The sequence below is a fragment of the Notamacropus eugenii genome, chromosome 1 (genome assembly GCF_028372415.1).
Source record: "Notamacropus eugenii isolate mMacEug1 chromosome 1, mMacEug1.pri_v2, whole genome shotgun sequence".
Taxonomy (NCBI): Eukaryota; Metazoa; Chordata; class Mammalia; order Diprotodontia; family Macropodidae; genus Notamacropus; species Notamacropus eugenii.
Genome location: NC_092872.1, coordinates 239,560,345 through 239,583,934, shown reverse-complemented (window position 1 = coordinate 239,583,934; position 23,590 = coordinate 239,560,345). Strand labels below are relative to the sequence as shown.

Genomic DNA, 23,590 nt, shown 5'->3' with positions numbered 1-23,590 from the left:
AAATGGTGGAGAATTTCCCCCCAACTCCTCCCCTCCTTCTCTCCCCAATATAAACCCTCCTTCTGCATACTCCACTGAGCTCCTTGGAGCTCCACAGGGAAAGAAATTGTTTTGATCACACTAACCACCAAGCGATTCCAAGATCTCTATTAAAGGATGTGGCAAGAAAGAGCCCCTCCCTTCAGCCCAGCCTGCAGTGCAGAGCTCAGCTCAACCCCGGGCTGGGAGCTGTGGGTGGCCCCTTCCTCAGTTCCGCCCGAAGCCCCAAGATCCCTGGGGAATAGTTACCAAGAGAGGAATCAGGTGAGGCGGGAATGTAAACGACATCCATAATTTCCCTCTTTCCCTCTGTATTTGCTAAATTGATTTTTGAAATGGTAGCAGTTGGATTGCAATAAATATCATTGAAATCCATAGCCCGTAATAGTTTATAAATTGTGACTCATAATTCAGCCCCAGCCACCCTGGTCACCCTCTCCTCCCCTCCCTCTGTCATTGTCTCTTCCCCTCCAGCCCTGAAGCCCACACAAGTCTCAGGAGAAGTAATAAATTGGGAATAAGAGACGCCCTGCTAACTAAATTCTGGTGTCAGTGTTAAGATCCCAAGCTACTTCTTAAATTCTTAACAATGTCACAAAGTATGTGTGTATGTACATGTGTATATTCACACATATGTACACATTTTATATATACATCCATGTGTATATACACACCAACGTGGGGCAGCTAGGTGGTGCAGTGGATAGAGCACCAGTGCAGGAGTCAGGAGGACCTGAGTTCAAATTTCACCTCAGACACTTGACACTCACTAGCTGTGTGACCTTGGACAAGTCACTTAACCCCAATTGCCTCATCCTGGGTCATCTCCAGTCATCCTGAGGAATATCTGGTCACTAGAGTCAGATGGCTCTGGAGGAGAAGTGAGGCTGGTGACCTGCACAGCCCTCCCGCTCTCAAAACAAAGTCAAGTGCAAGTCATGTCATCATTTCTCTGATGGCATGGTCTTCTTTGGCAATGAAGGATGAACACACACACACACACACACCAATGTAAATATGCATATGAGTGTATATAAACACATATATAGATGTTATATATAGATTAGATGTACACACATGATATGTGCATATATATACAATGCAAATGTATATATGTAAGCAATGTGTACACATATTTGTGCATACATGTGTATATGTAATCATGTATATAAACACATGTATTAGGCATAAATATATGCACATATATTATAAATGTATATGTATATATATAACTATAACAAAATATATATATGTATATATACATATACATCTACTTTAGCACCTTACATATCTGTGGTTTCATCTATGTTGGACTGGCCCACTGCCTGAAGGAGATAGCAGTTCTTCTACAATTTAATAGATAGTCTTTAGGAATTTCTGTGGCTTAAAAATGCATCACTCTGTGGCCAACATGGTGATGAGGCCCTGGAAGTTAAGTTAGGTAGGCTGGTCCTTGAGTCAGCATGGTCCAATGGAAAGAGCATTGAACTTGGAGTCCTAAAGTCCAAACTTGATTCTTACCTCCGACGCTTAGGACTGGTACAACCAGCAAACAACTTTACCTCTCTGGGCCTCCATTTCCTCATCTGTAAAATAAGGGAGTTAGAAAAGATGACCTTGAAAATTTCCTTCAGCTCTAACACTATGAATCTATTACCTGAGTTGGATTCCAGCTCTACTATTTATATGCTAGAGCAGCATGGAGTAGTAAATAGAGAGCTATCTTCAAGTCCAGGAAGACCTGAGTTCAAGTCACTCTTCTGATGTCTACTTATGTGATCTTGAACAAGTCAACCTTTTAGAACTCTTAGATACTCTCTGAGACAAGTTGCAATGAAGGCACCCTGGGAGTTACTAATGTTAATGAAAGCACATATGTAGTTCCTATCTCTGCAAATAGGTGATATTGGGCAAGTATCTGGTGATGTCTTCCACACCAATAAAATCAGAGATTTAAGATGGCCTTTCTAGCCTGGTAGAACCCTCTGAAGGTTCTGATACATGAGCATAATCTTCAAGAGTTTAGAGTTACCACCTCCACACCAGGATGTGGGAGAAGGAATTCCCTGGAAAGTATTAACTCCCCTCCCACAAGATGCTAACAACACAAAGAGAAACAACTCCAGTGAAGAGAAGGAAAGGAGGCTTCTCTCAGAACAGACTGGTGTGGATGCATAGGGAGCCCACTAAACAGCTTGGTTTTTTAAAAAGAAATGTACAAAAGATGGAACCAAGAGCAGGTGAAACAAAAAGTGTGATACAGACTTTAAGAATAGGAACCAGACTGCTAAAGCTTAGAATAAGATAAAGATGGTGAGGAAACAAAGTGAGATTTGATGGTTTTTTCATGCTATGTTAAGGCAGGACAGAGGGGACAGAGGGTCCAAGAAGGAATGGGACTACTGCTTGGGAAAGATGTACAGGACCACTTGATTCTTTTGTTTTTGCCTCCTACGTGAGAGAAGACTCAGAGAGGGGACTCTCCCTCATTTGGGCTTTTAAATAAAAGACTGGATGACTCCTGGTCAGGCATATTGTGGAGGACATTTATGTTCATGTATGAGTTACCTCAGCTAGCCATTAAGGACCCTCCTGGCCTCTGGACAGGGACAGAGACTTGAAAAAGAATATAGTCTCCATTTCAAGACTCAGGTTCCTCTGTATTTCATAGGGAGAGACTGATCTCTTCCTCAAATATAAGGTTCTACCAGTCTAGAAAGATTGTCTATCTAAATCTCTCATTTTAAAGATGAAGAAACTAAAGACTGTAGTGCTTAATTGACTTGCCCAATGTCACATAGGTGTAGGTATAGGAATTACTCGTTACCTGCTATAGGAAATATTTCATTAACACTGGTAACTGCCAGGCAACCTTCACTGAAACTTGTTTCAGAAGAGATCTGAGAGTTCTGACAGCTTGACTTGGCAAGAGTCATGCCATTTGTGTTGGGAGCCCTCTGAGCTACAGTTTGAGGGATTTAAGTTAGCTTCCAGAAATAACTTCCCAACCTGATAAAGTGATTCCTTGCTGTTTCTGGGAAAAGATGGTTGCTTAGAAAAATCTTGGGATGGGCTTAGGGACCTAATGGTTTTTTCATTCTTTCAAATCACACACTTGTATCCATTCATGGCTATGAAAAGTGGAAACAAAACCTGACTTCGCTGCCAAGGTGATGCAGGAAGAAGGGAGAGTCATTGACCTATCCTGACTCCTCTAGAGGTCAACCATACCTTTGATTTCTCTGAGGGGGTAACCAGTCTGCCAGACTGATCTAGTCTCCTTCCCTTCCCCCTTAATCATCCTAGATCAGCAGTTCTCAAGTATTTTGAACTATTGAACATTTGGAGATTGTTGAAAGACTGAGTGTTATTTGCCACTAAAAAATATAAATCTTCCTCAAGCCCCTCCCCAAATAACAAACCATTATTCCTTGCATGGGTGGGCTACTTCATATTTTTCAAAGCTCCTCCATATCTACATCATTGGATTACCCCAATTATTTTGTGAGGTTCCCAAGACTGGAAATTTCACCTATCTTTCCATTATGCCACACTGCCTCATCAAGTACATATTGTTTCATCCTATTTGTGGCAGATGGTCCTGGGAGGGCCCGTTTCTGGTGGGTTTGGGGTGAATGTCCGCAGATAGATCAAAGGATCACAGAATAAGAGCTGTAAGGGATCTCAAAGCCATCTAGACCAACCCACTCATTATACAGGTAAGGAAACTGAGGCCCAAGGAGGGGAAATTACTTGTCCAAAGTTACAGGTAGTAATTATCAGGGGCAAGATTTGAACCCAGGTCATGTGACTCCAGAGTCAGTGATCTTTGCATTGTAACATGCTGACTGTCTTGGCCCTCTTTATCTAAGCAACATCTATGTAATTGAGTCTGAAATTCTGGTGGGAGTGAGAGGAGAGAAGAGGAGGGAGAGGGGTGGGAGCCTCAAGGACTCTGGGAAAAAGGGTGTGAGAGGGTCTAGGGAGGAGGGATAGGGGGAGAGGGTATTTGTCACAGAGCGGCTGAGGCCATCAATCTAGCCGACGTAAAGAACGACCCCAGGCCGGGCATTGTGGAGGGAACAAGCCAGCAATCGGTTTGGGTAATGAAAAGTGTCATCAGCAAATGAAGAATCTCCTAATTACCCAGATGTCTCCAGGAGGATTTGTGAAGCCCCTGGCAGAGGCTGGCAGGAGGGGAAGAGGTAGGTAGTGGGGAGAAAAGGTAGTAGACCAGGTGAAAAGAAGTGGGAACTAGGAGGGGGATTTCTGTGAGATGACATGGGGCCAGTACCATCCCCTACTATCCAACTCCTTAGGGCACTGTCCAAAAAGTAACTAGCAGACAGTTGGGAGATCTAGATTGTAACCTGAGCTCTACCAAGGATCAGCTGTGTGAACTTGGAAAAGTCCATGAACTTGTCTGAGCCTCAATTTCCCATCTGTAAAATGGAAATGATAGAAGACAGAATGTTGTAGCAGAAAGAGAAGAGACTACACAGCCTTAGGTATTGGCTCAGTGTGTGCCGCCTGCCTATGCTGCACAATGAGACTCAAGAGAACTGATAGCCTCTATCTCTAACTAGCTTTCATATCCTTGGGCACACCAGCTCTCTGACTTTAGTTGTCTCATCTGTAAAGTGAAAATGATTATGATCCACCCCACCTCTGCCCTTTCCTTAGCCATGTTTTCTTCTTTCCCTTCTCTGAGACTCAGTTTCTTAATTTTTAAGAGAAAGGGGAATAGGTTAGATAATCTCTTAGGTTCCCTTCAGCTGTAATTTTCTGAGTCCAAGTCTTCAAGACCACAAAATATCAGTTGGAAGGAATCAAGTCCAACCCAGCTCCTGAAGGAGAATACCCTCTGCTATTTCCCCAAATGGCTATGCAACCTCTGCAAAAAGACCTCTGATAATGGGCAGTTAACTGTCTCCTGAGGGCTTCAAGATAGCTCTCATCATAAGAAATATTAAGCCAAAGTCTGCTCTCTACAAATTCTGTATCTGGACTTCTAAGGCAGTGCACTTGATGTTTAGGTCACAAAGAATACCATGGAGTACACTGGTGGTAGCAGTTATCCTTCATGACCAAAGTGACATCACTATGCAGGGACAAGGTACAATGTATCCGACTGTGGCTAATCAGACCAATTTGAGCTTAAGGCTCTACCACAGGTCAGGCACAAATAGTCCATGTGAACATTTGGAGTAAAGATGTCTAAATTTGCACATCTCACTTTTCTTTTGAACTACTGCATTCTGCTTTGCTCATAGAGTATAGCACCTTCTCTGGTACAGGCACACCATGCTGGGAGGTCCTGTGCCAGTGTCTCCCATGTCCACTAACTACCACCTAACCATTCCCTATCCCCCGCCCATGTCCATACCACCCCTCCCACAGATACATATCTTCACAACGTCCACAGGTCAACTAAAATTGCTTAATACCCTAACCAAAAAGGAGGCTAAAGTCAGAGCACTTGGTTTAAAATACAGGTTCTTCTATATATTCCTTATGTATGACTTTGGACAAGTCACCTGACCTTCTTCAATATAATTTAACAAGTATATATCAGGTATCCACCATAAGTACATTTACAGGGTATGATGCCAAGTACCGTCCAAGCATATCCTACTCTCTCTCAAAAACAAGTGACTGTGATTTAATTAAATTGTATAATGTGCTCTTTTAGTTTTATAATATGCTTAAAGTTAATTTTTTAAAAGTCTACTGTGTAAAAATAATTTCTTTTACTATTGAATATTTAATAAATGATTGGCTTTGTAAAAATAAAAATAAATTTCCCTGAGTCTTCACTCTAATAAAACGTGCTAGTCTTTTCCATGACACCAACCATGGGCTAGATACAAAGACAAAATAAGAAAGCAAGGAGCTCACACTCCATTAGAGATGAGTGATGAAAACATAAGCCTTCCCATCTTACAAAGATCAGGAAGCTTTTTTGAACCCTGTGAAGAAAAGGAAGATATAATGCGATTTTTAAAGTGAAAGAATACCTCTAATCAGTCTTAGTTGGGGAATCAGATGAAGGGACATACCCCAAATATCATACCTAACTTTGGGCTTCGGAATCCATGATTAGAAATGAATGCATGTCAGCAGAGATGGCACCGAGGGATAATTACAGCTCATGTGTAGGACACTTCTACAACAACTGTGAGTTGTGTCATAAAAATATTAATAGTCCATTTTACTGAGGAGAAAACTGACCCCTAGAGAGGGAAAATGACTTGCCTGAGGTCATACAGTCAAGGAAATCATAGAGATGTGCCTTGAATTTAGGTCTCCTGACTCTAAACCATCCCTACTCCTAACTTTGATGATGATAGAGTAATAATAATGATGATAATTAACATTTATGTAGTGCTAACTTTAAAACAGTGGATAGAGGGTTGGGTCTGAAATCAGGGAGTCCTGAATTCAAATCCTACTTCAGATGCTTACTAGCCATGTGACCCTGAGCAAGTCACTTAACTCTACCTCAGAAAAAAAGGCTGGAAAAATGAGGATAACAATAATCGCACCTACCTCACAGGGTTGTTGTGAGGATCAAATGAGATCACATTTGTAAAAAGTGCTTAGCCCAGTGCCTAGCACATAGTAGGCACCATATAAATGTTTACTAGCTTCTCTTTCCTTTCCCTGCTTTAAAGGTGGAGGAGCATTTTACAAATAAATATGAGGTGTCCCCAAAGACTTAGTGCACCTTTGAAAGCTTAAAACTGCCCTGAAACTTTTAGGATGCTTCATATTATCTCACAAAATCCTAGGAAGAAGGTGTTTTTATTATTCCCATTTTACAGTTGAGAAAACTGATATGATACAGGTAAAGTGACTTTCCCAGGGTCTTGGGGCTAGCAAGTATCAGGAGCAGGATTTGAACACAAGTCTATCTTTAGACCAAGCTCAACTCTCAATTCACTTAACAGCACACTGTATCCAGTGCTGCATCTGGAGTCAGGAAGACCCATCTTTTTGAGTTCATGCAAGTGTCTGTTGTGTGACCCTAGGCAAGTCACTTAAACCTTTTTACTTCAGTTTCCTCATTTGTAAAATAAGCTGGAGAAGGAAATGGCCAAGCACTCCAGTATCTGTGTCAATAAAAGCCCAAATGGGGTCATGAAGAGTCACACTAGATGGAAAAAAACAACTCAATAAGTATCTGTGTACTAACCTTGAGACAAAAGAGGCTTGAGTATCTCTAGGGAGCTGTAGCACTAGGAAGTTGCCTCTGAGATAAGAAGTGACTTTCACATTCTGGGTCCCTTTTCTGGTCCACGCCTAGAGTAACCTGAAGTGTTAGCACCTCCTCCTATTGCCAACCTCCATCCCCCTTTCATTTACTTTGTATACATTTTAGATTTATATAAATGAATATATCTTGTTTTCCTTCAGTGTAATGTACGTTCCTTGAGAGTGTTTCATTTCTTGTCTTTGCTTCCCTCCTGCATGGTACACAGCAGGCACTTAATAAATCCTAGCTGATTGATTGATTCCCATGGGAAGCATGCTAGACCTAAAATCAGGAATTCTGAAGAAGACGCTAGCTGTGTGACCAGGTCAACTAGTGAACTAAGAGATGGAGAGGATAATCTCCACACTTCCAGTCTCACAGCACCTTTGTGAGCACAGCACCCTACAGACAGGGAAGAACTATAGCAATGAGAATTAGGAAGGTCCCTTGGCATGACAGGGAACAGACTTAGACCCATAACCCAGACTTAGCTCTGCCCAAAGCTTTCTACCTTTGCCGTGCTCTTTAATGAGCTATACTCCAGAACTGTGTGGCTGAAGCCCATGCTCTCTCCCAATGCTAAGTTCTTCTCTAGCCTCTCAGAATTCAGATTTCCTCTTCGGCCCCCAGTTCTCCTGGTAATCTTGAATCTATCAATCAATAAACATTTGCTAAGCACCTACTATGTGCAGGTGTTAGGGACACAAAGAAAGGCAATCAAGGAGCTTACAATCTAATGGGACAGACAATATGTAAACAAGTATGAATAAATGAGTTACATATGAGATAAATGGGAAATAATCAATGGAGGAAAGGCCCTAGAATTATGGATGATTGGGAAAGGCTTCCAGTAGAACAAGATGCCTTCTCTCTCTTCTCTCCTCTCCTATATTCACCAGAGACGTTAGACTTTGCAGAAGACTTTGACTCACAATTAAGAGGAAGAAGGTAAAAGATCAGCCCACAGTACATCAGAGATACCAAGATGGTGCAGGTAGGTGGCCCAGTGGATAGAGGACCAGGCCAGGAGTCAGGAAGATCTGAGTTCAAATTTGACCTCAGACACTAACTGTGTGATCCTGGGCAAGCGATTAACTGTTGCTTCAAATTTCTCACCCATAAAATGGGAACCCATCTGAGAAGGAAATGGCAAACCACTCCAGTATCTTTGCTAAGAAAATCCCAAATGGGATCACCAAGAGTTGGACATGATTTCACAATAGCAAGAGGTCTGTGTTATATACAACACAAGAATCAGGATCTAAAGAGACTCCCGCTGTTTTTCCAATTGGTTGGTATACCTCTGCTAGGCTAACTTGTCTCTATTTCTATCTGACTAATATTTGGTCCTAGGTTTCTCTCAACATCCTGATTTTGAGCTGAAAGAGTCCTTGGAAATCATCTAATCCAACACTTTTATTTAACTATTAGAGAAACTAAGGCCAATGGAGAGGAAGTAAATCGCTCAAGACCATAAAATGGCAATCAACACATCCAAGATTTGAACCCAGGTCTTTTGACTCCAAAGTAAATATCCTTTTGCCAGACTGCCTCTGCCTGGAGCTGGCTCTGCCCTGTGACAAAGTCCCTAATCTAGGCATCTAGAACTCTAGGTTTCAGGCTATTTACAGTATTCTGAGTCACAATTCACAGCCCTTCCCCCCTTGGTTTAGAATATAGGCTCTTAACCTAGCCATCTGTAAACTTAAAATATGTTGATAATTATATTTCAGTATAATTGGCTTTCTTTGTAATCCTCTGTGTTTTATCTTATGCATTGAAAAATATTATTCTGTGAAGAGGCTATGGACTTCAGATCAAGTCCATGATATTAAAAAAGTTAATAACCTGTGGTTTAGGTAAATACATAATCAGACTAACAAATTTTTATTGAGGAACAAAAATTTTGATAGTAAGTGGTACAAAGAGATGTATTATAAAAGTTGAAACAATGGTAACATTTTGCTTTAAGACTGGAGCCCTATTGGGTGCTATACCAATCAAACTACCAAAAACTTACTTTATAGAGGGGGAAAAATAAAAACAATATTCATCTGGAAGAAAAAAGGTCCAGAATATCAAGAGATTTAATGAAAAGAAATGTAAGGGAAGGCAGTCAAGCTGTACCAAATCTTAAATTGTATTAAAAAACAGCAATCATCAAAACTACTTGATACTGGCTAAGAAACAGAGTGTTGAATCAATGGAATAGGTTATGTATGCAAGACACAATAGTCAATGACTATAGTAATCTACTGTTTGATAAATCCAAAGACTCCAGCTTCTGGGAAAAGAACTCACTATTTAATTAAAACTGCTGGGAAAACTGGAAAATAGCATGGCAGAAACTAGGCATAGACCAACATCTTATACCCATACCAAGCTAAAGTCCAAATGGGTACATGATTTAGTTATAAAGGCTGATGCTATAAGTAAACTAGGAGAGTAAGGAATAGTTTGCCCATCACATCTAGGGAGAAGGGAAGAATTTATGACCAAACAAGAGATAGAGAACATTATGAAATGCAAAATAGATAATTTTTGTTACATTAAATTGAAAAGTTTTGGCACAAACAAAGCCAATGCAACCAAGATTAGAAGGGAAGCAGAAAGCTGGGAAACAATTTCTACAACCGTTATCTCTGATAAAGATCTCATTTCTAAAATATATAGAAAACTAAGTAAAATTTATAAGAGTACAAGTCATCTACTCATTGATAAATGGTCAAAGTATATGAGCAGGCAGTTTTCAGATGAAGAAATTAAAGTTATCTATAGTTATATAAAATGCTCTAAATCATTACTGATTAGAGAAATGCAAATCAAAACAACTCTGAGGTACCATATCACACCTATGAGACCGGAACATGACAAAACAGGAAAATGATAAATGTTGGAGAAGAGGTGGGAAAATTGCAACACTAATGCATAGTTGGTGGAGTTGTGCACAGATTCAGCCATGCTGGAGAGCAATTTGGAACTATGCCCAAAGAGCTATAAAACCATGCATACACTTTGACCCAGCAATGTCACTTTTAGGTCTTGTATCCCAAGGAGATCATAAAAATGGGAAAAGCACCCACATCTACAAACCTGTTTATAGCAGTTCTTTTTCTGGTGGCTAAGGACTGGAAATTGAAGGGAGAAGAGATGCCCATCAATTGGGGAATGACAGAACAAGTTGTGATATATGAACGTAATGGAATACTACTGTGCTATAACAAATGATGAGCAGGTGGACTTCAGAAAGACCTGGAAAGACTTAGATGAACTGATGCTGAGTGAAATGAACAGAACCAGGAGAGCATTGTGTCAGTAACAGCCACATTGTGCAATGACTGACTTTGACAGACTTAGCTCTTCTCAGCAAGGCAAGGATCTAAGACAACTCCAAAAGATGTCCAAATGTTTCCAAATGATGAAAAATGCTGTCCACATCTAGAGAAAGAACTTTGGAATCTGAATGCAGATGGAAGCATAATATTTGCTCTCTTCTTTTGTTATTGTTGTTTTCTTTTGTTTCTTCTTTCTTGTGGTTCTAATTCTTCTTTATGACATGACAATATGAAAATATACTTAATATGAATGTATATAGAAAGCCTATATCAGATTGCACTCCATCTTAGGGAGGAGGGGAGGGAAGGAGGGGGAGAAAATTTAAAACTCAAAAGTTTATGGAAGTGAATGTTGAAAACTGAAAAGAAATAAATTTCATAAATAAATAAATATTTTTTTTAAAAAGGAAAAAATACTGCCACTCTGATCTGTCCCCTGGAGAAAGAAGAATGCTCCTTTTTTTGTGCTCTCTGGGTATACAGAGTTCATTTCTGTCAGGGACTCTTTAAGAGTAAACAACAAAACAAGAGAAAAATTATGCTTCCAAAGCTATGTTCTCTGAAAAGTGCCAGAAGCTTCAGTAGAAGCTCACAGTATAGTTAGGGAAGATGAGACAACCAGCCAGGGCTGGTGTGTTGATGATGGGGATATGATACCGATGTTATTAGTAGCAATGGGGATGCTGATGGTGACTGGGATGGGCATGCAGTTGAGACACCAATTTGTTCAAAGAAAGCAAAATACAAGGAAAGAATGAATACTAAAGGTAATGACCTCAAATATCTATACACAAGCTCCCAAAAAATAGAAGGAAGAGAGAGAAACTAGAGATCATAGAACATGAAGACAAATTTAATCTTGTTCATAGACACCACTGAGACTTGGGGGTATGAGAACCATGACTCATGTAAAGGAAAATGTAATATAAAAGAAATAAGATATGTAAATGAGGGTGTATATTAAGATATACTTATCAAAGTGAAATGGGAGTCTGGATACATGCATAGTTTCTCAGATGGCATCTCCACGTAGAAGTAGAGAGGGCTGACTTGAAGCCTGACACCTCCTTCCCCACAAACATCCACCATGAAACCAGCATCTAAGACAGGTATCTTTTGTTCCCTTTCACTTACTCTCCTCTCTCCAAACTAAATACTAATTCAGCTGTATTTAAATCTACTGTATCTAGACCATGCTTTCTATTCCATTCAGCCATCTATCAGAAAACCAGAGTCTAGGCAGGCATTTCTGGGTCATCTCCAGTCTGGTTACTGAATTCAGATGGCTCTAGAGAAGAAGTGAGGCTGGTGACCTGCACAGCCCTCCCTCACTCATAACAAAATCAAGTGCAAGTCATGTCATCATTTCTCTGATGGCATGGTCTTCTTTGGCAAAGAAGGATGACCACAAGACCTATGAGTTCCTTACTCCTCCTCCCACTTCTTTCTCTGGGAATATTAATCAGATCAATAGTCCCATTGATAGTGCCAAATAGTCCCAAACCAATCAGATTTCCAATGGCTTGTCTCACAACTCATGTAACTCTTTAGACCAAGACCTCCTCCTTTGGTCACCTCTCCCCTATGTATATTGACTTCTTCTCTTAGAATATAAGCTCTCTGAGGGCAAAGACTGTCTCACTTCTATGTTTATATCTCTAACACCTGGCATAGGGCCTAACACCTAGTAGGTACTTAATAAATACTTTTTCATTCACTCAATCATGAATTCATTCATTTGAAGAAATGTAGAAAACAGAGAGGAGAAGAGATGAGTGGAGACAATTCTTCTGAAAATTAATGGAGATAGAAAGACAAGCAATATAGAATATTCTGCAGCACACCTGGATGGAAAGATGACAGAGGTGAGGAGTTTAATAAGCAGCTCATATCACAAGTGTGATATAGTAGTGATGGGGGCCTTGAGTATATGGACATGTGTTGGGGATCTCCACCAAAGTAGGGTAGCTTTGATTTGCCTTAAATATAATTTCCTCCTTTGAAAGATGGAGGAATCAAGAGAATTTCCTTCTGGAGCTGATTTCCACAAATAGGAAGGAATTGATTGCTAGGGTAGAAATTATGGAAACCTGAAGCATGGGTGGAGGTGGGGGAAGTGACACTGATAGAGTTGATGATGCAGAAGGAAAAGGAAGCCAGGACTATCTGACATGCTCCCTAGATTAAGGGCTAGCAGGTGTCAAGGGGTTTAGAGAAGAATAAGCATTATTCTATTGGCTAAAATTCTACAAGAAAAGTTGGCTCAGGAAGGATGAGAAACTCTCAAGAATAAAACCTAAAGGCACAAAGAAAACAATTTCAATGCCTAAACAGACAACTACGGACACACAGGAAACTCACCAACAACTTAGATTTTAAAAAAGACTCGTACAGAAGATAGAAACAAGGGCAGCAAACAAAGGATGAGAAGAAAGGCTCAGCACAGAACTCTAAGAATGGTGTCAGGAATTCTAAAGCTCCGAGTGAACTGAGTCCAGCGAGAAGAGCTAAGGACAATGAAAAGAGTCAGAGTGTTTTTAAAGCTTGGTGGGAGGAGAGAGGAAAAATCAAAGAAGAGACAAGGCTGCTGTTAGGAGTAGGTGAAATGCTGATAACTGATGACAGAAAGAAGGCAGACCTCCTCCATTCTTAATTTTGCCAAAGGAATGATCTTTGAACTGGAAAAGACAGAACAGAAATGATGATTACCAAGGTGATACCATAAGTAAGGAAATACCCAAAGAGCACCTAGAAACCCTTGATAAATCCAAGGCAGCAGATCCAGATTAATTACCTCCTATGCTGCTAAAAGAACCAGCAAATGTGATCGCTGAGTTTCTTTAAGGTCTCATCGGGGGCTAAATCTTGGCTCCAACACATACCCCTTGTTTAACTTTGGAGGTACCACACTTCCCTATCATGAGACTCAGTTTACTTATCTGTAAATTGGAGATAATAACACTTGCATCCCTTAACTCACTAGATTTTATTGGGGACGAGTTTTGCATATGAATGTGAATTATCATTTTTAGTGATAGGTTTAGAATATGTTGAATACCTCAGAGGTGGATTATTTCTAGTATGTCAGTAGTTTTTGGATATACTGCTGGGTTGGCAGCATGCTTTATGCTCCAGATTTGGAAACAGGCCCAGGAAGGGAAAGTGCCTTTCTCCATGTCACCCTGCTAGTTGGTGGCAGAGTGTGGCCCTCTAATTCCATATCCTATGCTCTTTCCACCACACTGCGCTGCTGAGTTAGTGGTTGACTACTAGTGATGCAGATGGCAAAGAAGTGTTGGTAACAGTGCTTTTGATTTTGAAGGCAACTATGCTCTTGGACAGCATATACTCTCCTAGACAGGCTGGTGTATTAGACCCTCCATCTTCCATCTCTGTGTGTTTGCACGAGCTGTGCCCCATGCCTGGGGTACATTTCCTCCTCATTCTCACCTCTTCAAATCCCTTCCTTTTAGACACAATCCAAGTGCCACCATCTTCATGAAGTTTCTTCTGACTCCCAGATGCTAAGGTACATCCCATTAAAGCAAACTACACATCTTCACATTGCACAGATCAGCTGTGTACTTATATATGTGTGTGATATCTCTCTTATTGGAATGCAAGCTATTTGAGAGCAGGGACTGTTTCCTTTTTATTTTGGTGTACCCAGAGTGTGGTATAGTGTCCAGTACATAGTAAGCACTGAATAAATTCTTGTCAGTTGACTAGAAATGCAGGGACCTGAATTCTGGCTCTGACTATGCCACTAACTAGTGGTGTGATCTTGAGTAAATCACTTCAGTTCTTTGGGTGCCTTACCTTTGGTAGAGAGCACTGGACAATTGCCTCAATAACCCTGGTGGGTGGCCCCTTAATGAGTGGAAGACACTTTCTCATTAGCAAAATGGACATCCTGATAATACCTCCCCTTCCTCCTCCATGGGTTGTTTCAAGACTCTAATGCAATAATGGAGATGAAGACCATTTGCAAACTATAAAATATCATACAAATGGAACAGATTATTCTTAATGGGGACAGCTCTGCTTTCTGATTGGCCCATGTGAGCAGCTTAATCAGAAATATAAATCACATGGATGACAATGGCACCTGGCCCCAGGCCCTCCTAACATGCTTTGAAATCCTTATAGGAACATCTGGTAATGGTCTCCAAGCAGTCCTAGGCAGTGGTAAAAGCAGCAATTGGCTTGTTTTAAGACATTTAGAAAGTAAATTTTTAAAAAAGATTGAAACAGTTTCCCATGATGTCTCTTTTCCTGACAGGAGCTGATTGGAAAAGAGCAGATAAAGAGATTCTAAGACATAAATGACTCACAAGGGCTTCTTCCAAGAGAACTGGGGATGTCTCTGCATGAATTCTACCAAGCAAAGGAAAGGCTTCCCTTGAGTCTGGGAATCGGGAATGGAGAATGCTGGGAGCATCTCCAGGCAGGCCTAGCTTTGTCCACCAGCTACTGACCCAGGAGAGGAGATTCAAGCAGCCCATGTAATCTATCCATCAACAGAGTCACATTCATCAACCATTTAGTAGGGGCAAGGCAGGGGGTGTTGGGCATTTAGGGGGAAGCAAAGACTCCTAAGACAATGTCTGCCCTAGGGGAGCTCCCAGTCCAGTTGGAAAGGTAGTATGGTAGAATGAATAAATGAAAAAGCCTTTAGGGATACAAACAGGGGGAGATAACACCTTATAGGAGGTTTTAGCTGCAAGTTCAAAGGAAGGATTCAATCATCCTCAGGGCAACACAACAAGGCAGATGGAAAGTCACCCAAGGACCCAGATTCAGATCATGATTCTGCTACTTACTACTTGTGTGACTTTGGACAAATCTCTTCCCTTCTCCAGATCTGAGTTTCCTCCCTCCTGGGAGGGATTGGACTAGGCCAACCTAGTTTTAGCCCTGAATTCTATGAGTCTAGGAACTCTAAGACAAGGTGTGGGCTACGTGTCAAATGAGAGATGGGAAGAAATCACGCTTCTATTTTTTACACCTGGTGGTGATAAGGATGGGTAGTATTCTTGCCATACATTGTGAACCTGGGTAGGATGAGGATGGATAAGAGGAGAGGGGCCTACAAAAATTTCCCAAGAGTAGATAGAAAGATGCTAATATGGCAAATTCCTTTGGGAGTACAGTTGATAGAAAGGTGTAAAGTCTTCTTTAGAAGTTGGTATGTAACAGTAGGCTTGTTGTGAGATTGTTGAGAAGGGCATGTCAAGTTTGGATGAACTAGAAGAGACCAGGTTGTCTCAGACACAAGGTAGACCTCTAGGCCTGGAGCCTCTGAGAGGAGGTCACTGTTTGTTACAGATGATCAGATAAAGGGGTCCAAAGACAGATTTACTAATCTCTATTATGCTTAGTATTTCCATAACACCCTCTATGATGTTGCATCTTTATAAAAGGACCATCAAGCTCCACCTTAGGAATGCTCTGAAAGGAAGGCAATGGTCTCTGGAGGTTATATGCCAAAAACAGCCACAACTGAGCCTGAGGCATTCAGATTGACACCAACTTGTTGGTGTTCTAGATGCCTGCAGGCAGCTCACCAACTCAAATGTGGATGCACAGAATGGAATCCATAGGGCAAACTGGAGAATGGTTTTTAGTGTTGTCTTCTCTGGATGGGAAGTGAAGGAGCATAGGACAAAGGACTGCAGAAAGGGAAGGCACCTAGCACTACTGCTGTATGGTCTCCCTGGAGAGAAGATGCTACCATGTTCCTTCTCCTTGTCCCCTTCTATTTGCCCATATTCTCTGAGGAATTATACAGTCAACTAGGGAAACAGTTATTAAAAGTAAATTTATGTTGCTCATTGCCACTCAGCTACTCTGGTAAATTTCTGCCCTCAAACATTCAAAAGCACTTTTAATACCCTGCCCCAGGATCCCATATATGCTATGCCCTGTTGGGCAAAAACTTTTTCCTTGGCCTGGGGACATAAGAACAAAGAGTAAAACAATCTCTACTCAAAAGGAATCAATATTTTAATCATGGAAAGAATCAACAAATATAAAAATATAAAGTACACATATGTATACATGCAATATATACATATATGCATACATATTGTGTACATATGTATATTATATGTGTGAGTGCATGCAATTTATACATATATGTATACACACACGCAAATAGTTGAATACAAGGTAGTTTGGAAAATGGAACATTAACAATTAGGAGCATCAGTAAAAACTTCATGCAGAAGATGGTACCTGAATTGCATCTAAAAGGAAGAGTTTCTACGAGATAGAGGCAAGGAGGGAATGACTTTCAGGCATGGGAATGGGAGATGGGGTGTCATGAGTGAGGAACACACAGATCATTTAGGTGTGGAAAAGGGAACAATGTCCAATAAGGCTAAAAATAGAGGTTGTATCAGGTGGCACAGGATTTTGAAAGATAAACAGAGGAATTTATATTTTATCCTAAAGGCAATAAGAAGGAGATGGTTGAATAGGGGAATCATAGGGTAAGATTTGTGCTTGAGAAAAATTATGTTGGAAACGGTGCGTTGGGTGGACTGGAATGGTGAAAGGCTTGAGACAGGGAAACTAGTTAAGAGGTTGTTGAAATCATCTAGGTCAGAGCTGATGAGGACTTGAACTAATATGGCAGCTGTATGAGTGGAGAGGAAGGATCGGAGGCAGCAAGATTTGGCAACAGATTGGATATGTGTGGTGAGAGAGTGAGGATAATGTTAGGACACTGGAAGGATAGTGGTACCTTTGACAAATTCTGAAGTTTGGAAGAGGATAGAATATAGAAAGGAAGATAATAAATTAAGTTTTGGAATTAAGATTAAGATGATACCAGAATACATAGTTTGAAATGTTCAATAATCCATTGGTGAGTCAGGGCTGAAGCTCAGAGAAGACACTAGGTCTGGACATATAGATCTGGGAGTCATCTGCATAAATATGATAGTTAAATCCATGGGAGCTGATGATGTTATCAGGAAGAGAGAGAGACAGAGAGAGCAGAGATAGGGTTAGAGAAACAGATGAAGGAGAAGGAAGAAGCATAGGCTGAGCAGATCAAACCTCTGACATCACCTTGACCATTCACACTACTTCCAGGACAGTCCAAGCAGCTACCATCAGAGAATTAACCCTTGTGGAAATGTGACTTGGTAACTAATTCTTAAGAAACTGCAACCTCTGCCTCCTTCCCAGTCAGAGCTGCTACCAAAGATCAGGAAAAGACTGTTCTTACTACCAAAGTCCTTGAAACTCTCAAATGGCTTTAAAATGGATATAATCTTATCAGGGTAAATAATATTAAGTAAAATGCATCACCACTTGCTTTTCCACTGTGTCCTAAGGATGAAGGGACTCTCCATCTGATTTAAAGGTGAAGTTTTCTACCTACATATTCTCTCCTCCCCTCTTAGACCATGAGATCCTTAAGAGCAGAAACTGTGCTCCTTTTCTACTAGTATCCCCACTGCTCTGCACATAGAAAATGCTTGATAAATGCTTTTGCATTTATTCAGAAGATACTGAGAAGAGTTCAGACAGGTAAAGAGTGAAATAGGAAAGAAGAGTATTAGAAAACTCTAAGAAGCCCCTACTCTAGGAGAGGAGAAAACTGGTGGCACAAGGGACAGAGCACTGGGCCTGAGTTCAGTTGCTACCTTGGAGACTTGCTAGCTGTGTGACCCTGAAAAAGTCACTTAACTACTTGCCTCAGTTTCCTCAACTGTAAACTGGGGGTTATAATAGCACCTACTTCACAGGGTTGTCATGAGGAGCAAATGAAATAATATTTGCAAATATTATCCCAGTGCAGTGTCTAGCACATAGAAGATGCTTAATAAATGCACATACCCTTCCCCTACTTTCCCCTCTGAAAGGAAAGGGTTGTCAACAGAGTCAAATGCTCCAGAGAGACCAAAACAGGTGAAGCTTGAGAAATACTGACTGAACTTAGCAATCAAGAAAATTTTGATGGCACTGAAGTGGGAGGTTCCAGTTTTTAGAAGCCAGAGTTTCAGGATTTGGCTGAAAAATAAGATTGGAATTTTCTTGGGAGGTAAGAAAGCATAACCATCTTTTTCTAGGAGATCTCTGAATAATGAAATATGGGAGAGAAGCATCCAAATGGTGTCTGGGGATTATCAGCCAACATGATTAAGATTTTTCTTTTCCAAATTATTTATTTATTTCTAGTTTTCTGCATTCACTTTTATAAGTTTTAAAGTTTCTCCCCCTCCCTTCCCAAGACGGCATGCAATCTGATATGGGCTCTATATATACATTCTTATTAAACACTTTCACACTAGTCACGTTGCATAGAATACTTATAATGAATGGGAGAAACCATGAGAAAGAAAACAAAACAAAACAAAAAAGAAAATAGCCTGCTTGGCTCTGCATTCTGATTCCATACTTCTTTCTCTGGATGTGAATGGCATTTTCCTTCCTGAGTTCTTTGGAATTGTTTTAGGTCCTTGCATTACTGAGAAGGCTAAGTCCATCAAAATCAGACATCACAGACTGTGAGTGTTACGGTGTACAATGTTCTCCTGGTTCTACTTACTTCACTCAGCATCAGCTCATATAAGTCTTTCCAGGTTTTTCTGAAATTTGCCTATTCATCATTCCCTATAGCATAACAGTATTTCATTATATTCATATACCACAACTTGTTCAGCGATTCCCCAACTGATGGGCATGACCTCAATTTCCAGTTCTTGGCCACCACAAAAGGAGCTGCTATAAATATTTTTATACACATGTGTCCTTCCAACATGCTTAAGATTTCAGAGAGATGCAGTCCAGTCTCCTTTTCTCCTGAGCTGGCCAATGATTTGCTCACAGACTCTTAGTGTCATAGTAAAATAGAAGGAAAGTTCACTGTGGGATGGGATGGTCAAAGAAGGGATTCCTGGGGGTGTTGGAACATGAACTGGATCTTGAGAAATGGTTAGTGTTTGAATATGCAGAGACAGAGGCACTTTGGGTAGGGGAGCAATATGGTCAAAGGCTGACCGTGAAAGGTCATGACCATGACCAAGTATGGCAAACTCATAAAATATGCTGGGACTGGAGCAGAAAGCTTGAGTTGAAAAGAAAACCTCATTCTTCCCAAGGTCATAAGATAGTAGATCATAAAATCACATAGCACTAAAGCTATATGGGATCTTAGAGACCATCCAGTACAATCTCCTCATTTTGGAGTTAATTCAGAGGTTAAGTGATTTACCTAAGGACACACAGAGGTGGAACTTGAACCCTGTTCCTCCATCCTCAGAGCCAAGACTCATTGCAAGTCCTCATGCACTTTATTCTATAACATCATACATTAGCTCCATCAATTAATGAATAAATATTCTGTAAGCACTTGCCAGGTACTGTGCTAAGTGCTGGAAATAAAAAGAAAGGCAAAAATAGCCCCTGCCAAGATGTCATAAGCAAACTAGAAGAGCAAGGATTAGTTTACCCATAAAATCTATGGAGAAGGGAAGAATTTATGACCAAACAAGAGAAATGCAATATAGACAATTTTTATTACATTAAATGGAAAGGATTTTGCACAAACAAAGCCAATGCAACCACAGTTAGAAGGGAACTAAGTGGAAAGCTAGGAAACAATATTTATAACCAGTGTCTCTGATAAAAGCCTCATTGCTAAAATATATAGAGAACTAAGTCAAACTTATAAGAATACAAGTTATTCCCAATTGGTAAATGGTCAAAGTATATGAAGAGGCAGTTTTCAGATGAAGAAATTAAAACTATCTGCAATCATATAAAATGCTCTAAATCATTACTGATTAGAGAAATGCAAATCAGAACAACTCTGAGGTACCAAATCACACCTATCAGATTGGCTAACGTGACAAAACTGCAAAACAATGAATGCTGGGGAAGATGTAAGAAAATTGGGACATTAGTGCATTAGTGGTGGAGTTATAAACTGATCCAGCCAATCTTGAGAGCAATTTGTAACTATACCCAAAGGGCTATAAAACTGTACATACTCTGTGATCCAACAATACCAACACTAGGCCTGTATTCCAAAGAGATGATAAAAAGGAGAAAAAGATTCACATCTACAAAAATATTTATAGCAGCTCTTTTTGTGGTGACAAAGAATTGGAAATTGAGGGGATGCCCATCAATTGGGGAATGACTGAACAAGTTGTGGTAAATGAATGTAATACTATTGTTCCATGAGAAATCATGAGCAGACAGACTTCAGAAAAACCTGGAAAGACTTATTTGAACTGATGCAAAGTGAAGTGAGAAGAACCAGGAGAATATTGGGCATAGTAACAGCAACACTGTGTAATGACCAACTTTGATAGATTTAGCTTTTCCCAGCAAAGCAATGATCTAAGACAATTCCAAAAGACTCATGATGGAAAATGCAATCCACATCTAGAGAAAGAACTATGTTGTCTGAATACAGATTGAAGCATGACGATTTTCTCTGTCTTTTTTTCTTTCTTGTGGTTTCCCTTTTGTTCTGATTCTTCTTTCACAACATGAGTAATGTGGAAATATGTTTACTATGATTGTACATGCATAACCTAGATCAGATTGTACACCATCTTGGGGAAGAGGGAGGGAAAGCAGGGGGGAAATTTAGAACTCAAAATCTTATAAAAGTGAATTTTGAAAACTATAAATAAATACTAAAGAACAAGGAACTAACTTTAAAAAAAATAGCCCCTGCCCTCAAGAAGATTCTAGCACTGTGTCATCTACAAATATGATAAGCAATACCTCTATGACCTAATTCAAGTCACTGATTTAAAAAAAGGGGAGGTGGGTGGAACATAACAGAGCCAAGGACAACTACCTGGATCATACCATTTCTGTCCAGGTTGACACTAATCCATTAATGACCATTTTTTAGGTCCAGACATTTAATCCATTCTGAACCCAACTAATTGTCTCATCATCTAGGTCACATCTCTCCATCTTGTCTCTTGATGTGCCAATTTAGTAAATCTTTCCAAAACAAAATAAAATGAGGTTAGGCTGGCATGACTTATTCTTGATGGAGTTATGTTAGATTTTTCAATTTCAATTAGAGTTTCTTCTCTAAATACTCACAGGTCATCTTTTTATTAATATGTTACATTAGTAATACAATGAAGGAATTTAATTTAGAAAATGTTTTCCAGAATATTTCCAGGAAATTGACTATAATTGAAGAGTCCACCATTTTGAAAAACCAGGAAAACATGTGACTATTCCCAGACCTGTCACACTTCTTGTGTTCTCCAAAGTTATTTTATAATCACTGGTGGTGGCTTCGAAATCAAATCTTTTTGCTTTTTTTTCAGTGTAGTAGGAGGACATTATTCTAAAACCAATGATTTGAAATTTAAGGGCACCTAAGTGATCTCTGTTATCTTGGATTCCAAATCCCTATTTAACAATTTTTGTTGCATCCATAGTAGAGAAAACCGAAGTAAAGATAAAAAATTTCTTAGTTCATCCTTCTCTCTAACAAGCATTACAATCTTTCCATTCCCACCTCCACCCTTACCTCCAGTCCAGGACATGGTCCTTCTTCTTTGTTCTCCTGACTCCCAACTTGGTTGAATAAAAGACTCTTCCATTGTTCTCAGTAATCATCAACAGCCTCAGGTTGTTCCAAGCCCCAGTGTTTCAGATGGAATCATAGAATCTCAGAGTTGGAAGGGACCTCAGAAGCATCTAATTCAACCTTAACAGAATTCTCTCTATGACATTACTAAGAAGTGGTCATTCAACAGCTACTTGAAATCATCCCCAAATAGGGAACCTGCTACCTCCTGAGGAGCACATTCCACTTCAGGATAGATCTAATTGTTAGGAGTCATTTTCTCCAAGACATGCTGTCTCTGTAGTATTGTCCATTTTTCCTCATTTTGTTCTCTGGAGCTCAACAGAACACGTCCAATCCCTCTCCCAGGGACAGCACTTCACATTTTTAAAGATGCCAACCGCGTTTCCCTCAAGCATTCTCCTTTGTATGCTAAACAACCTTAGTTTCTTAAAACTCGGTTCTTTATACGGAATAATCTCAATTCTTTTCCCCATCCTGGCTGCCTTTCTCTGTACACCTTCCAGTTTAACAATGTATTTTTAAATTATTTTTTCCAATCAATTTAAATCATTCTTTTCTCTCTCCTGCCTCCCTCACCTCCCCTATTGAGAATGAAGAGAAATAGAACTTTTGTTACAAACATGTCTAGTCAAGCAAAACACAAATTCCTGTATTGGCCAGGTCCAAATAAAATGTGTCTCAATCTTCCCTCTGAGTTCAGATGGATGTCTCTCTTAAAGCATGGTGCCCAGAAGTGGACATAATTGAGATATGGTCAGTGAAATGAGCACAATGAAATTGCCATCTCCCTTATTCTGGATGCTATCTCCCTCTTAATAAAACCTAAGAGAGATCCATTCTTGTGGGATTGTGCGACTGAATGGTCCTTAATAAAAGGATTTGTTCTGTGAAGTTTGGATTCAGTCAAAGGGCTACCCTTGAGGACCTAGAGGGCCACATGTGACCTCAAGGTTGAAGGTTCCCCACCCCTATGCTGTTCTTTTTTATTTATCCCATAGATCATCTAGTTCCCTGTGCATCCCATTGGTCACTTTAGACATCTCTTCCTCATTAGAATTTTTTGTTTCTTCATATTTCTACTTACCAGAGTTTACCTTCCTCTTTTGGATCAATTTCTGTGGGAAAAAAATTTAGGGTCTATGATTCTATTTGCCCTTCTTCTGAGATCTTGAAATGTTCTCTCTCAGCATCCATGTACTGTGTGTGTTGAACTATGCCTGACTCTTCCCCCTCATCTATCACAAACTGCAAGATGGAGCAATCCATCTTCCTCCAGAGGTTCTCATTGTATTTTCTTAATTAAATGAGAATTATCCTGAACTTTAAGAAAACTTGCTCTAAATGGTCCCATGGTGCCCCCATGCCTCATAT

The 23,590-nt window shown here is 40.1% G+C and overlaps 1 long non-coding RNA gene across 1 annotated transcript in view; it reads right to left on the bottom strand.

Moving 5' to 3' along the window:
- Positions 1–5,439: 5,439 nt before the first annotated feature.
- Positions 5,440–23,590, bottom strand: part of LOC140517217 (uncharacterized) — a 36,097-nt gene continuing 17,946 nt past the window's right edge. Inside the window, exon 6 of the long non-coding RNA XR_011971513.1 lies at positions 5,440–23,334. This is a non-coding gene — a long non-coding RNA (uncharacterized lncRNA). The remainder of the gene's footprint in view (positions 23,335–23,590) is intronic.